This window comes from Bos indicus x Bos taurus, chromosome 15 (genome assembly GCF_003369695.1).
Source record: "Bos indicus x Bos taurus breed Angus x Brahman F1 hybrid chromosome 15, Bos_hybrid_MaternalHap_v2.0, whole genome shotgun sequence".
NCBI classification, from domain to species: domain Eukaryota; kingdom Metazoa; phylum Chordata; class Mammalia; order Artiodactyla; family Bovidae; genus Bos; species Bos indicus x Bos taurus.
In genome coordinates, this window is record NC_040090.1 from 20,483,047 (window position 1) to 20,500,617 (window position 17,571).

Here is a 17,571-nt window from a genome sequence, read left to right on the forward strand (position 1 = left end):
GGTTTGGGACTGGTTTCTAGACCCCGCGTCCTCCGCCGACTCAGGGCAGCGTGAGTTCACCTCCCAGCGCTAAACAGAAACCACCTGCTGAACCCTCCCTCTGGCGCGTCCAGGGATTTTCGATTTGTGTTTCACTAGGCGACGAGCTCTATCTTAAGATCTTAGGTCTCAAAGGGTGGTCCGCGAAGGAGAACAAAATCTTTATCAGAGCATATGAAATGGGAAGTGACCTTAAAAATCAGTTGATTACATTGGATTTCAAATCGCGGCTCGCCATGTCTGGGCCGTCTCCAAGATCCTTTCAAGGGGTCTCCGTGGTCAAAACTATTTCCTTTATGGTACAAAGACATAATTTGCCTTTTTCGCTGTCGTTGCCTCCTGAATGTACAGCGGAAATTTCCAGAGGCCATTCGACGGGTAACGATGTCATCACCCAGCTAATAGAGTGCTTGCATGTGTTTTGTGTTTTCCATTATTTTCTATGGTAGTAGATTTAAGTATCAGCACGTACGTTTTTTATAGAGATTAATAAAATTTGCCTGTTCTTAGTTTTTTTTTTTTCCCTGTACTTTTATTAGCTAGCTTTAGTCATACTTGGCAGGATAGCTATAACCTCTTTTTTTTTTTTTTTATAAATAGTCGTCTGAAATCTTGAGCCTATGCAGAAATATAGCCAAAAGTAAGTACACTTTGTTGATTTGAAATAATATGAAAATTTCTCAGTTTAACAGATAATATGATAAATATCAGGGCTTCCCTGGTAGCTCAGCTGATAAAGAATCCACCTGCAATTCAGGAGATCCCAGTTCGATTCCTGGGTCAGGAAGATTCCCTGGAGAAAGGATGGGCCACCCTCTCCAGTATTTTGGGCTTCCCTGGTGGCTCAAACAGTAAAGAATCCACCTGCAATGGGGGAGACCTGGATTTGATCCCTGGGTTGGGAAGATCCCCTGGAGGAGGGCATGGCAATCCACTGCAGTATTCTTGCCTGGAGAATCCCATGGACAGAGGAGCCTGGTGAGCTACAGACCATGGGATCTCAAAGAGTGGGATACCACCGACTGACTAAGCACAGCACAGCATAGTATATATCATTAGATATAATTCATGTAAGTAAGAGCTCTTTGGAGATCCTTAATAATGTTAAAAAATGTGAAGAGGTCCTGAGACCAAAGAGTTTGAGAATTACCACCTCAAGTGATGAAGGCAGCAGGTGGACAGAGCACATAGTGGGAGTTCACACACTGCCTTGTCCAAACAACACTGGTAACAACTCTTTGGAACATTACTTAAGGTTCCATGCTTTGGCCAAAGTGGCTCAACATTTGGTAGAAGCCAGAAGAAATGTTTTTCCCCCTTTCTAATCGTTGATTAATTCAATTTCCACCAAATTTTATTTTTTCCTGCAAAGGTAATTGCCTACTTTATTCTGAATATTTAGAATCAACTGAATTCTTGCTGTTTTCTGCAGAAATTTTGTCTTCACTGATTCCTTCTCAGTGCAGTTCAGATCAGTCACTCAGTCGTGTTCGACTCTTTGTGACCTCATGGACTGCAGCACGCCAGGCCTCCCTGTCCATCACCAACTCCCAGAGTTTACTCAAACTCATGTCCATTGAGTTGGTGATGCCATCCAGTCATCTCATCCTCTGGTGTCCCCTTCTCCTGCCTTCAATCTTTCTCAGCATCAGAGTCTTTTCAAATGAGTCAGCTCTTCGTATCAGATGGCCAAATATTGGAATCTGAGCTTCAACATCAGTCCTTCAAATGAACACTCAGGACTGATCTCCTTTAGGATGGACTGGTTGGATCTTCTTGCAGTCCAAGGGACTCTCAAGAGTCTTCTCCAATACCACAGTTCAAAAGCATCAATTCTTTGGCGTTCAGCTTTCTTTATAGTCCAACTCTCACATCCATGCATGACTACTGGAAAAACCATAGCTTTGACTAGATGGACCTTTGTTGGCAAAGTAGTGTCTCTGCTTTTTAATATGCTGTCTAAGTTGGTCATAACTTTCCTTCCAAGGAGTAAGTGTCTTTTTATTTCATGGCTACAGTCAACATCTGCAGTGATTTTGGAGCCCCCCCTCCAAATAAAGTCAGCCTCTGTTTCCACTGATTCCTTCTAGACAGTGCTTTTTCTTTTTCGTTCTCCCAGTCTTTCCTCGATTTCCATTTGTCCACTTTGTTCTTTAAACTGTTTCTATAATAGATATCTCCTCAATCCTTTTATTGTTCTTAAGCAATTTTGATTACACTGTGAAGAGGCTAGAAATGATTTCTTGTAGTTTACGTCTTAAACAGGGAACATCTCTACTGGAACACTCATTCTTCTATTTATTCATTCATTTAGCCCTGAGGATACAGAGAGAAACACCACAGTCTCTGTTCTGGGGGAGAATTTAATCTAAGCTATATCTAAGAATGTGGGCTGAGTAAAGTTCTTATCAAAGGAAAGAACAGACTTACTCATCTTTAGCCTCCAGAGAACCTGACAGAGTTCTTTTATGTTCATGCTCAGTACATTTTTATTTTGAATTTTTAAAATACTATTTCATTTTCTATTTTATTTTATGTTTTGGCTGTGCCCTGTGGCTTGTGGGGTCTTAGTTCTCCGACCAAGAATCGAACCCAGGCCCTCAGCTGTGAAAGCATGGAGCCCTAAACACTGGAATACCATGGAATTCCTTCAATACACTTTTTTTGGAGGGATGAAAGTAATTTGTTTTCAGGTAGAAAAAGTGCATTACACTGTATTTGGAGATACAAATAGTCATTGTATCTGGACCAAAACAAATGTGGCTTTGTGTTCACATCAAATATCAGAGTTTATAGTCTAAGAGGGGAGTCAGATACAGAAATAAAATTCTGTTTCTCAGTGGTGAATGACAGCCCTGCACATTTCCCTGTGATCATATTGGCTTCCGGAGAATATCACAGCACTTGGCAGTATGAACACAGACTTCAACCACTGTGGAGCTGCAAGGTATTTTGAAATTAGGTAGCAAAGAGAGAAAATAGTAACAACATTGTTTAAGATTGTTGATTTCTTCTGCTATTTCTTTGCTCTATTTATTTCTTATTTTGTGCCACTTGCTTTTTTAAAGTCAGTATTCTTATGCTTTTTCTCCCATAACATTTTAAGTGCTTTTTTTCTGGTCATTTGCAGAACTGGGCTAAACATTATGATTCTCTCTTTACAGAGAATACTGAAGCATGAAGTTTGAAGGGTCTTAGAGAGTCATTGACCAAGTGGTAGCCCAGCTCTTGACTCTTCCCAGTGCCTTTTATTATCAAGCAGTGAAGGGCAAGAGGTAAGAATTGTTTAATTTCAAAAGAAAGAAAAAAAGTAGAGCAATGAGATTAATGGACTTGGATTAATGTGATAAAACATCTCTGAGTTTGAGCACATACCCATCCGCTTACCTGTGTCAACTCAAGAATGAAATGGAAACTCGCTGTATTGTGTGGGCATGAGGACTGACTCAAAGACTGTGACAGGAAGTGTTAAGGCTGCAGCCTCAAAGCTCTGCAATGTTAGGGTCACATCCACATTATAAGGCACAATGATAGCTGTGTCACTAGACTACTTGGAGCAGAAGAAATGACTTTGTGGAACTTAGGTGTTGGTGACATTTTAGCCTTGGTATTTCATCATCAGATTTTTCCTGTTTTAATTTATCCCAGTAAAATCAGTAGGTGGAAGATAAAAGACTCCTACGCTTCAAGGCTGATTATATATCTGTATGCAAGTATTTTCAGATTCAACAGATAGTCAGAAGGGTTAAAGACTTTGTTTTAAACATTTACTTAAAGCTCTCTAAAGCTTTTGACTAGAGCTCCCATTTAATTCTATCATTTAAGAATAATGACTGTTAATAACAAGATAAAATAAAAAACAGTATGAGAGGTTATCTGGCTTCCTGATCACTTGATTTTGTGTCATGCTGTGGGTGGTAACAGGAACCACATCATGGTAAAAAACCAGCAATCCTTAGAGTCCGAATGGAGCACATAGGAAACTTGAATCAGTATGGTTCTGAGATGCTCTCTGGGGCCTGTGACACGGTCAGAAAACTCTCACTCTTTGTTTAGACCTTGGCGTTTTTACAGCTATTTCTTTCCCTCATTGGACTCATTTTATCATCATAATCTTATTCTCTGATTGCTGCACAGTTTTTTTGACCTTTTTTTTTTTTTTTGTAAATCCATGTTCAGGTAATCATAGTGTTCTAACCAAACAGATTTTTTTTCATACACAAGTTTATTTGGCATCAGTTTCAAAACCACACTGTCATGCACAATGTCTGAAGAGAGAGTTTAGACAAATCACATACTTTTAGCTATGCAACTGACCGTGTTTAAGAATCATTCATTTATTCTGCATCAAAGAAGGATAATAATGAAGTATTGATGATGCTGGTACTGATTAAAGGCACAACATTGTATAGAAGACCTGTTAGGAAATCCACAACTTAGGATGCTGTTTATCCTTCATTGGTGTAGAATTCTCCTTTGTTATTTTATGTACCACCCTGGCTTCAAGCTCTCAAAATGAGAGTTCTCAATGACTAAGTTTTGACATATACATTGAGGGTTTTAAAACACTGTTTATTTTACTGATGCACACTAATAGCTTTAGTAGAGTTTATGGGTCTCCTTTGCTTCCTTGGTGGCTTAGCAGTAAAGAATCCACCTGCTAATGCAGGAGGTGCAGGTTCGATCCCTGAGTTGGGAAGATCCCCTGGTAGAGGAGATGGCAACCTACTCCAGTATTCTTGCTTGGGAAATCCCATGGACAGAAGGGCCTGACAGGCTACAGGCCATGAAATCACAAAGAGTCGGACATGACTTGGTTATTAAACAATAACAATAACAAAAATAGGTCTCCTTTACCCACCCTTGGCACTGCCATTCTGATATCAACTTGAGAGCCAGAAGCAAAGTTTACCAGTTTTTGTACTTTGTAAGGCACATGGCAGGATCTCCTGACCATGAAGTGAATAAAAGGGTAAGTTCTATTCCTAGGTCTGTTTCTCTCTAGCTTTGAACAGATCATTTCTCATCACTCTCTCTACCTCTTGAGACACTGAGGTGGTGGTGATTTAGTTGCTAAGTCATGTCCGACTCTTGCAACACCATGGACTATAACCTGCCAGGCTCCTTTGTCCATGGGATTTACCAGGCAAACATACTGGAGGGGATTGTCATTTCGTTCTCCAGGGGATTGTCTCAGTCCTGGGATCAAACCCAGGTCTCCTGCATTGCAGGTGTATTCTTTACCAATTGAGCCACCAAGGAAGCCCTGAGACATTGAGGGTTTGGTCTGAATGAATTCTGACTCCTTTCTGTGCTAAAATGTTATGTGTCTTAGGTTATTCTTAATGATAAAAGTGTAAAGTGAAAGTGCAAGTGAAAGTTTTGGTCACTCAGTTGTGTCTGACTCTGCGACCCCACGGACTGTAGCCTGCCAGGCTCATCTGTCCATGGGGATTCTCCAGGCAAGAACATGGGAGTGAGTTGTCATTTCCTACTCCAGGGGATCTTCCCGTGCCAGGGATCTGCATTGCAGGCAGATTCTTTACCATCTGAGCCACCTATAGAGGGCTCTATTTAAGTAATTTTCTAATTTTATTTTCTATCTGGATAGTCTTGGATTATTTGTTTTCGTGTAATTTATTAAAAGGAAATCATTACATCAAAATATAAAACTTGAGGGGAACTCACTGGCGGTCCAGTGGTTAAGACTCTGTATTTCCAATGCAGGAGGTACAGGTTCCATCCTTGGTGGGGGAAGTAAGATTCCCCCATGCCTTGTAGTGGAGCCAAAAATAATTATATTTACATATATTTGGAATTTACCTATATATACAAATTATCTATTTTATTATTTGTTTGCCTTTAATTATAAAAATTGGAAGTAAATATAACTTTCTATGTGGCAAAAGAGATTTTAAAACGTTTTGAAAAATTTACTTTCTTTGGCTTCTCTGATAATTTGATTTATACTTTTCATTCTTGTGCTAACAGGTGACACTGACACAGAATCTTTTCCCTATTATCAGGACTCCTATTTTATTTCTTTCCAACTTTGATGTCTTTTTCTTGGATTTGTATTGGTTGAATTTATACCTTTTTTTTTTTTAATTCTACTACTGTTTTCCCTGTTTTAGCTCTCCCAGTGCCTCAATATTTTTTTTTTCATTTTCTCTTTTATCCTCTCAATTTAGAATTTAAAAGCAGGGGGGCACATTGATCTTTCTTCTCTACGGAGAATAATGTTTTCTCTTTCTTTTGTACCTACTCTGAAATTATCTATATAGTGTTAGACACTCAATATTTATTGAGTGAATTAAATTCTTAAGAATTTATTAGTTTTTCAACAGAAAAACAGAAACTCAAGCTCATAGATGCAGGGAACAGAGTAGGTAGCTAGAGGTGGGGCATGGGGAGTGGGAGAAATGGGTGAAGAGGGTCAAAAGATGCAAACTTCCGGTTCTAAAATAAATAAGTAATGGGGATGTAATGTACAGCATGGCGACTATAGTTAATAATACTGTGTTGCATGTTTGAAAGTTGCTGAGTAGATCTTAAAAGTCCTTATAAGAAAATTAAAAAAAAATATGTATGGTGATGGATGCTAATGAAATTTGTAATGGTAATCATTTCGCTATAGTATATACAAATATTGAATCATTATGTGTATGAAGTGAAATGAAGTGAAATCGCTCAGTTGTGTCCAACTCTTTGCAACCCCATGGACTGTAGCCTACCAGGCTCCTCTGTCCGTGGGATTTTCCAGGCAATAGTACTGGAGTGGATTGCCATTTCCTCTCCAGGGGATCTTCCCAACCCAGGGACCGAACCTGGGTCTCATACTTGAAACTAATGTAATGTTGCATGTCGATTATGTGCTTCCTAGGTGGTGCTAGTAAACTAATATAATGTAGTATGTCAACTATACTTCAATTTAAAAAATTTTTAATAATTTTTAAGTTTTTATTGCCATATGGTTTTATTGTTCTGTTTTGTTTATATATTCCTTTTTTCCCATTTCCTGATTCAATGTTCTTTCCCTTTCCTTTCATTCCCTCTTATTTCTTCTGTTATTTTGGAAACTTTTATTTTTCTTATGATTTTCAACTCTCTTATCTTCTTTCCCTACCTAAGGAACCTCTGTAATTTTCTTGGGTTGAACTACATGAAATTGCCACTGTTGTAAGTAAAAAAAAAAAAAAAAGTTTGACTATCAGCCATTTCATATGGTTGTCTAGCACAGTGGTTGGCAGATGCTCAATTCATATCTGCTGAATTAATTAAGAAATAAATTTTCCTTTTCATTGGTTTTTCTGAGGGCCTGGATAACATTAAGCAGAGAATGTTTTACCAGTTGTGGATTCAGAAGTTTTTAGTCATCAATAATCTTACTGATTTGCTCACTACCTGGTTTTATTAGTTCTTTTCATTAATGTGTGAAAGATAAATCTGAGGATATGCTTGTGAGCAAGCATGTGTTTACATACATAATGTTATTATACACATGAGTGTTAGTAAACATAAATTTCTGGAGCATATGTCTTTTTGTGAGCTTTTTTGGACATCTATGTGTTTAGGGTCTTAGAATAGACCCTGATAATGGGAAAGATTGAAGGCAGAAGGAGAAGAGGGCAACAGAGGATGAAATGGTTGGATGGCATCACTGATGCAATGAATATGAACTTAGGTAAACTCTGGGAGAGATTGAAGGACAGGGAAGCCTGGGGTGCTGCAGTCCATGGGGTCACGGAGAGTTGGACATGACTTGGCGACTGAACAACGACAATGTGATTAGCAACTCAAAAGGTGAAATATCTTAAAAGAGAAGTAGCAGAAATTGAGAGGAAGGTTAGATTTCTTTTATACATATATGTAATTTTATTTATTTTGGTTGTGCTGGGTCTTCATTGCTATGAGGGTTTTTCTCTAGTTGGGGTAAATGGGAGCTACTCTCTAGGGCTTCTTATTACAGTAGCTTTTTTTGTTGTGAGCACAGGCTCTAGGGAGAGCGGGCTTCAGTAGTTGCGGCACGTGGGCTCAGTTGTTATGGCTCACAGGTTCTAACAGGCTCAATTGTTGTGGCCCACGGGTTTAGTCTACAGCATGGGGAATCTTCCCAGACCAGAGATTGAACCCGTGTCTCCTACATTGGCCGGTGGATTGTTTACCTGTGAGCTATCAGGGAAGTCTTAGATTTCTTAAAATACTGTTTCAGTCTCATTAGCAGTAACATGAGATATCTGTTATTCCTAAAACATTCACCTCTAATGTTCTACAACCCTCAATAAGCCTTTGAGAATTTATGCACACTGAAATAACTGCTGAGCCTTGAAGAGTAGACATTAAATAAGGAAATATTTTAGGCTTCCTAAGCTGTGATGACTAGAATGGCTGACCTTATTCATGAAGATTTTTAGTTTAAGATGCTTTTAATATTTAACATGTTAACTCATAAGTCCATCTTTTCTAAGATCCTTGTTTCATGCACTGGCAAACAGGTGCAGATATTTTAAGAAATTTATCTGAGGAAATTTACCAAGTGAATCAGGGGGAGCACTGAAACTAGGATTTCTGGTTTCTACCCAATAGGATTTCCACTTCACTCCATTGTCATTAGAATTCACTTCATCATTCAGTAATTTGTTTATGATTCACACCCTATGAATCATGAAGTTTCTTTTCTTTTCTTTTAGTCATGAAAAGGTGAAATTCAAGATGTCTCTGACATGTGATACCAGCATCTCATTCAATGAAGACCACACTTTTTCTTTCTTTTTTTCTTTTAAAATAAATTTCCAGTTAATAGCAAAGCAATATGTGCTGCTGCTGAGTTGCTTGTTGTATCTGACTCTTTGTGACCCCATGGACTTTAGCCCTCTAGGCTCTTCTGTCCATAGGATTCTCCAGGCAAGAATATTGGAGTGGGTTGCCATGCTGTCCTCCAGGGGATCTTCCTGACCCAGGAATCAAACCTTCGTCTCTTATGTCTCCTGCATTGGCAAGCAGGTTCTTTACCACTAGCACCACTTGGGAAGCCCTCTTTGTAAAACATCCAAACAATATAAAAGGTAATTAGTAAAAAGACAACTGTACCGAAAGAAAACTGTTAAAAGTTAGTTTCCACATAGCCCAATCCTTTTTGAGTGAACTCTGAAGAAACTGTTTAAAAGCTTATGTCATAGGAAATTTTGTTAAGTGATGACTCCTTGGACACATTTAATATTGCAATTATTTTCTTTGTACAGACTCTGTTATAATGTGTAATGTCTTAAAAATGTGTTTAAGAGTTGTCTCTCTTACATCTATTTCCAAAATAAACTCCAGATGGCTTTAAGAATTAAAAAAAAAAATGACCCCACAAAAGAGTTAGAAGACAAGACAGGTGGAGAATATCTTCTCCTAGAGTGAAGAACTCTCTAATAATAAAAGCAAAGGAAAAATGATAAAGAACAAGATTGATACATTTGACCTCATAAAATTTAACATTTTTAGACCTTATAAGACACCATTAAAGTTAAAAGAAGAAATCTGAACAGCAATAAATAAATCTACTAATAATGTAAGAGATGAAAAGTAAATTTTTGTTAGTTACATTCAGTACTGAGAAGGGTATAAAAAGGCTGTCTCTGTTCACTATTGGAATAATCATTTTAGACAGCAATTTAGTTATTTGCTTCATTAAGATTGAATTCTTAATTCAATCTTATTTCTACTCTTAAACATCATGGAGATTCTATTCTTAAACATCATGAGAGATTATTGCCTTGGCTATTTTCATGAACCTAATCATTGCACTTTTGCATTACTGGTTTGTAAAGGTAATATCTCATGGATCATCCATCTAATTGTAGATCTAATATCTCCTCAATTACTTCTATATTTTACCTATTTATAATTTTCTAGGTATACCACTAATAAGCTTAATAGTGTCCTGATTTACTCATAAAAGTAAAAAAATTGACAAGTTGACTGCAACAAAGTGAACTGGTTCCTCCTGCCTCCACTTTTCAAAAAACTTAAGTAAAAGTTCAAAAAACTTTTACTATTTTCTATTACAAAAGCAACATTTATGTTTATGGTAGAAAATTTTAGGTGATGAGGACAGGGGACAAAGTTGCCTCATTCTACATCCAAGTATACCACTTGGAGGACATCGTTCTAGACCTTTTTCTAGCCATAAATATATGTATGTAGTATGATGGTGGTGGTTTAGTTGCCAAGTCATCTCCAACTCTTTTGATCCCATGGACTGCAGCCCACCAGACTCCACTGTCTATGAAATTTCCAAGGCAAGAATATTAGAGTGGGTTGCCATTTCCTTCTCTGGGGTATCTTCACAACCCAGGGGATCTTCTTCGAACCTGCTTCTCTTGCCTTGCAGGATTCTTTTACACTGAGCCACCAGGGAGGCCCATGTATATGGTATAACATATTGTCAAGTTAACCTTTGGAAAGCTTATAAATGTGTATGCCCATCTACATATAGTGGGAAATGACAAACGAGATCATTTCCCCTTGTCAATGTGTATATTAATATGTAAAAAATGATTTTAAGTGGTTTAAAAAATAACCTTTTTGTTTTAATTAAGTTTTTAAAAAATAATCAGTGAATATTTATAGATCTTCTTTAGTTCCCCATTAATATTTTTTGCTGGCTTGTATTTTAGCTGAGTGTAATCCCAGGATTGTTGGAACTGTTTTGTTTTAGTTGGGCCTAGTCTATTCTTGGAATTTCTACAGAGCAATATATGATCATCTATCTATGATTTTTTCTGCATGCAAATTATAATAATATAATTTATAGAAGTTGCGCAAATCATTTCACCTTAGCATTTAAGGTCATATTAAATATCTTTACCTTAAAAAAACATACTTCCTTAATAATATCTCTTTAGACACTCGAGTATGGATGTGAGAGTTGGACTATAAAGAAAGCTGAGGGCTGAAGAATTGATGCTTTTGAACTGTGGTGTTGGAGAAGACTCTTGAGAGTCCCTTGGACTGCAAGGAGATCCAACCAGTCCATCCTAAAGGAGATCAGTCCTGGGTGTTCATTGGAAGGACTGATATTGAAGCTGAAACTCCAATACTTTGGCCAACTGATGCAAAGAGCTGACTCATTGGAAAAGACCCTGACACTGGGAAAGATTGAGGGCAGGAGGAGAAGGGGAGACAGAGGATGAGATGATTGGATGGCATCATCGACTCGATGGACGTGGGTTTGGGTGGACTCCGGTGATGGACAGGGAGGCCTGGTGTGCTGCGGTTCGTGGGGTCACAAAGAGTCGGACACGACTGAGTGACTGAACTTAACTGAGACACTCAAGGGGATACAAAGATGAATAGTAATATAAACAACATTTTTCAATAATGAGATATTCACATAACATTTATCATTTTAACCATGTTAAAATGCACAATTCCTTGGGTTTTAGTATAATCACAATAGTGTGCAGCCATCACCACCATCTAATTCTAGAACATTTTCATCACTCAAAAGAGAAGCCTCATACCTCAACTTAATCAATCCCTCTCCTTTCCCCCTTATCCTCTGCTGGCAACCGCTAATCTACTTCTGTCTCTATGGGTTTGCTTATTCTGGATATTTCATATAAATGGAACCATACAATATTATATGGTCATTTGTGACTGACTTCTTTCATTTAGCATGGTTTCAAGATTCATCTCTGTTGTAGTTTGCATCAATACTGCATTCACTTTTATGGCTGAATATTCCATTGTGTGAATATACCACATATTATTTATTCATCAATTGACGGAATTTGGGCTACTTCCAATTTTGACTCAAAAAATAATGCTACTAGAAACATTCATTTACTGTATAAGTTTTTACATGAACATATGTGAACAAAATTCTCTTGGATTTACACCTAGAAATGGAATTGCTAAGTCATATGGTAACCCTTCTCGGAGAAGGCGATGGCACCCCACTCCAGTACTCTTGCCTGGAAAATCCCATGGACGGAGGAGCCTGGTAGGCTGCAGTCCATGGGGTCGATAAGAGTCGGACACGACTGAGCAACTTCACTTTCACTTTTCACTTTCACGCATTGGAGAAGGAAATGGCAACCCACTCCAGTGTTCTTGCCTGGAGAATCCCAGGGACAGCGGAGCCTGGTGGGCTGCTGTCTATGGGGTCGCACAGAGTCGGACATGACTGAAGTGACTTAGCAGCATGGTAACCCTACATTTCAATTTTTAAAAATATATAACATTTCTGAAGACTTAATATGTGTGTGGCACTTAGCTAAGCAGTTGACTTGCATTTTCTCATTGAATCCTCACAACTTTCTGTGGTTGGTCCAGTTATTATGTCCATTTTACAGATGAGGGCACTACAACCCAAAGATGTTAAAAAGCTTGCTCAAATATCCAGAGCTAGTTGAGACAGATCCAGGATTTGAACCATGGCAGTCTGGTTATAGACTCTGAACTCTTTGCTACTATTGCCTTGACACATATGATTCAAAAAGGGCAAAAGATAGCTCACAAGTAATAAAACAAGATGAAATGAAGAAGTCTAAGTGCCATGTAATGGGTTAAGAGGATTGGAGGTGGAGAGTAGATTTGGGAAAGGCTCATTAGAAATGAGCCTTAATTTATAGGAACAAGTTCAAGAGAGGAGCTTGGGTGAAAGCCAACTAGGTGAAAGGACTATTACAGGAATGGCAAGTTAGTTTTATATCAAGTGCCGATTCCAGTTCATTGGTAGTGACTATCTGTAGCTCTGTGTGGAGATACTCTGGGCCAGCTCAGTGGGAAAGAGAATGATGAGTAATTAGCAAACTCTGCCATGGGCAAGGGAGGGGAGATTTGAAGACCTTGTGATACGAATTTTCATCCCGGGACTATTACACTCTGAAGATGAGAAATTATGGGTCATGTTCTGAAAACAATGACTATATGATTTTGACCAGATCATAAGGTATGTGTAGGAAAGTTGAGACTGAAACAAGATTGGAAATTTGTGATGAGGCCAGATTGAGCAGCATTTTAGATGACAGACTGATGAGTTTATACTTAATTAAGTAGATAGTGAGGAGTCATTGAAGATTTTTGAACAGGGGAATACTGGCATAGGAATCCTACTATAAAAAGATTAATCATACGGTGACATACAGAATGAACTGACACGGAGAAAGATCAGAAACAAGGAGACCAGTTAGGGTGATGTTAAAAAAATTTAGTAGATGGTGATAGTCATGTTAAAACAGGGAATTACCATCCTTTCTCACTAATTCCTTGAAGATTAGAATGTAGGTGTGAGGAAACGAACACTCTAGTATTCTGCTAGTGATACATTAGTTCAGTTTTTCTGGAGGACATTTTGGCAGTGTGTATAAAAAGCCTTAAAAATGGTTTATTCTTTTTAATGCAGTATCTAGAAATTTGTGCCAAGGAAGTAATTCCGAACATATGCAGAGATGTAACTCCAAAAGTGTTCATTGCATTGCCATTAAAAAAAAAAAAATTGTAGCCCAGAAACTGGCTGTGTAGTTTCTCTTCATGTCACCAGCCCACCTGAGTCACGACTTGGCATTTAATTCACTGTGGAGAGCTCCCTGCATGAAAATCATTTAGTTAGTAATGGTGAGTTTGCTAAAGATTATGTAGGGGAGATGGAAAAAAAGACTTTAAAAATAGATTGACAAACATCCAGTAAACTTGATAAATCCTCCTTAGGTATCTCTGCTTTCTCCACAGTGCTGAGCAGGGATCCCTTCCCCATCTAGCACTTAGACCTGCTGCTTCTCTTCTTCTCACTTTTACTGTTCTGAGTTACTTTTTCTGTTTGACTTTGGGAATCAAAGTCTATTCTGAGCAGGCCTCTTCTCTGGAAAGCTGGTTTCTATTAGGAAAAAAAAAGTGTCCCTAACTATTTCTTCCCCCCATTCTTCCCTGGAATACACTGCTATATTTAAAATGGATAGCCAACAAGGTCCTACTGTGTAGCACAGGGAACTGTGCTCAATGTTATGTGGCAGCCTGGATGGGAGCGCAGTGTGGAGGAGAATGGATACATGTACATGTATGGCTGAGTCCCTTTGCTGTCCACCTGAAATTATCACAAATTGTTAATCGGCTATGCTCCAATGTAAAATTAAAACTTTAAAAAAAGTGAAGAAAAAAGTGTTGAATATTTATGGAGGATATAAAAATTATTTATGAATTACACAAAACTTTGGGGAAATACATGTTTCAAAATAAAAGGGACTTGTTGAATAAATTATGGCACAATTTGTTACTACTTAACAAAAAACAAAATTTTCTCTCCTCTATCCTTTTATAGAAGTTTATAGCTAAGAGTATATTTGGAAAGTGATGGATTATAGATTTTCATTGCGTTAGTGTTTACAGGGGTTTGGGTTGATTCCTTTTCATTCCTTTGAAGGCAGAGTTGTTACATAGTTTTCTGTTTTGGATGGTTGTTTCACAGTTTTTACAAGTATATACTCTCTAAATTCAGGAGAAGGAAATGGCAACCCACTTCAGTATTCTTGCCTGGAAAATCCCGTGGACAGAGGAGCCTCGCGGGCTACCATCCATAGGGTCGCAAAGAGTCCGACATGACTGAGCAAAAAAACAAAAAACAAAAAAACCACTTATTGAGCACTCTTTGGAAACATTTTCTCCCTAGGTGACTGTATTTATTTTTATGGTTTTAAACATTACTTTTGTGCTGACAACTCCCAGATTTATACATCTAGCACAAATATTTCCTTTGTATTCCAAACACATATTATCTCACTCCAAACTAATATATCTATCTTTGGTATCTCTACTTGCTGTCTCATGGACAGCTTAGAGTTACCGTGTTAATCCTGGTGCTCCCTGATCCTGGTCTTCCTAAACATGGAAAATGGTAGTACCACCTGAAAAGTTATTTAAGTCTGAAGCTTAAATTCTGACTTAAGTCAGGCAATCTTAATTCCTCATTCTTTCCTACCCTGTATCTAATTTATTTGCAAGTTCTTTGAGTACTGCCTCCAAAAGAAAGCTATCAGTCTCTCTCTCTCTTTATTTGCCCCCGGTCTTGGTTGCAGAATACAGGATCTAGTTCGTTGACCGGGAATCAAACCCAGGCTTCCTGCACTGGAACTGTGGACTCAATTACTGGACCGCAAGGGAAGTCCTGGCATCAACAGCTTTTTGATTATTACTACCCACACACCAGAAGTTTCCATGCAGAGAGCACATGATGTATAAAGGCACAGAGACCCAGGAGGACTGGATTATCTGAGGAAACCACAAGTGCATCAGGCTGCTAAGTCCATGTGGTTTTAAGGAGATGAGGCTGGAAAGGAGGTCCCTGGGGAAGCAGGAGAGGATGGGATTCACAGCAAAGGCAGCAGGCAGGTTTGCGTGAGGACCTCAGCAGGGAACTGGAATAAATACTCAGGCCACTGGAATCAAGATTGCCAGGAGAAATATCAATGACCTCAGATATACAGATGACACCACCCTTATGGCAGAAAGCGAAGAGGAACTACAAAGCCTCTTGATGAAAGTGAAAGTGGAGAGTGAAAAAGTTGGCTTAAAGCTCAACATTCAGAAAACGAAGATCATGGCATCCGGTCCCATCACTTCATGGGAAATAGATGGGGAAACAGTGGAAACAGTGGCTGACTTTATTTTCTTGGGCTCCAAAATCACTGCAGTTGGTGACTGCAGCCATGAAATTAAAAGACACTTACTCCGTGGAAGGAAAGTTATGACCAACCTAGATAGCATATTGAAAAGCAGAGACATTACTTTGCCAACAAGGGTCCATCTAGTCAAGGCTATGGTTTTTCCAGTGGTCATGTATGGATGTGAGTGTTGGACTGTGAAGAAAGCTGAGCGCCAAAGAATTGATGCTTTTGAACTGTGGTGTTGGAGAAGACTCTTGAGAGTCCCTTGGACTGCAAGGAGATCCAACCAGTCCATTCTGAAGGAGATCAGCCCTGGGATTTCTTTGGGAGGAATGATGGTAAAGCTGAAACTCCAGTACTTTGGCCACCTCATGTGAAGAGTTGACTCATTGGAAAAGACTCTGATGCTGGGAGGGATTGGGGGGCGGGAGGAGAAGGGGACGACAGAGGATGAGATGGCTGGATGGCATCACTGACTCGTTGGACGTGAGTCTGGGTGAACTCCAGGAGTTGGTGATGGACAGGGAGGCCTGGCGTGCTGCGATTCATGGGATCACAGAGTCGGACACAACTAAGTGACTGAACTGAACTGAACTGAGTAAAGAAAAAAAAAAATGATACCTGAACAAGGCAACATAAGCCACAGTATTTTTAATAAACAGATGTTACAAAACTGTTTCCATTTCATCTGGAAGGGTAGGTATTTCTAAATGTACAATATCAAAGGAATTACTATTAATTAGAAAAGTAAAAATAATATAAGCATAAATATTTCTTCTGAGTCATGAGTGAATGGATTTAATCTCAAAGTCAGAGATAGTTTTGCACTGGCAGGTTTTTATATGTATATCCAATACATATACTTGCTTTCTTCTCTATGTTAAAAATTTGAAATATACCATAAAATTCACCTTTTTAACATGTAAAATTCAATGTTTAGCACTGACTTCTGATTCTCTTTCTTTATACTCCTTGAGAATCTTCTTTCTATCCCTATGGATAGTTCTATTCAAGATAGTTCATATACATGAAATCATACCATATATAGTCCTTCTGTGACTAGCTTCTTTTCACTTAGCATAATGCTTTCAAAGTTCATCCATATTGTAGCATGAATCAGTACTTCATCCCTTTATATAGCCATATAATATTTCATTGTGTGGATATACCACGTTTTATCTATCCATTCATCACTTGATGGGCATTTGGGGTATTTCCACTCTTCGACTATTATGAATAATGTTGCAATGAACATTTGTTTACAAGTTTTTTTTTCTTATTGGAACTGTTTTTCACAGTGAGGGTTTTTTCCCCCAGACCCTGAATTTCTTTGAAATCTACATTGATCAAAACACATGTTTGAGAACATTTCTTCTGAGGTCCATTCTCTGATGAAAAAGATCAGTTCCAACTGGGGAAAGTTACCTGAACTCATCTTGGGTCAAAGGAAAAAAGTTATTTATGCTTATAACAAAAAAGTTATTTATGTTTTTATCTTGTTTTTCATATGATGTGAAATGCCATAAAGTCAAATGAGCTGCATAAAACGTTTTCACTTTTTTTAGGAGAAAGGAGAAATGTGGAAACTTTCTTCATTTTTTTCTTCACTCCTCTATGTCCAAAATGGAAGGCAGTTGACACTGTAGTGTCCATCATATCTTCTGAATGAAAAACCACTTACGCCACTTTTCTTCCAGCCCTAGCAGCAAGTAAAACCAAGTCTCAAGGGCTACACATGCTTGTGCTCAGTTGTGTCCGACTCTTTGTGACCCCATGAACTATAGCCCGTCAGGCTCCTCTATTCATGGGGATTCTCCAGCCAAGAATACTGGAATGGATGGCCATGCTCTGCTCCAGGGGATCTTCCTGACCCAGGAATTGA

At 38.5% G+C, this 17,571-nt stretch overlaps 1 long non-coding RNA gene across 1 annotated transcript; it reads left to right on the forward strand.

The window, feature by feature from the left end:
- The first annotated feature begins 33 nt into the window (after positions 1–33).
- LOC113905435 lies at positions 34–15,530 on the forward strand. Its single transcript, XR_003514671.1, has 3 exons — positions 34–679; positions 3,204–3,314; positions 15,102–15,530. It is a non-coding gene; the product is annotated as an uncharacterized LOC113905435 (long non-coding RNA).
- Positions 15,531–17,571: the final 2,041 nt, after the last annotated feature.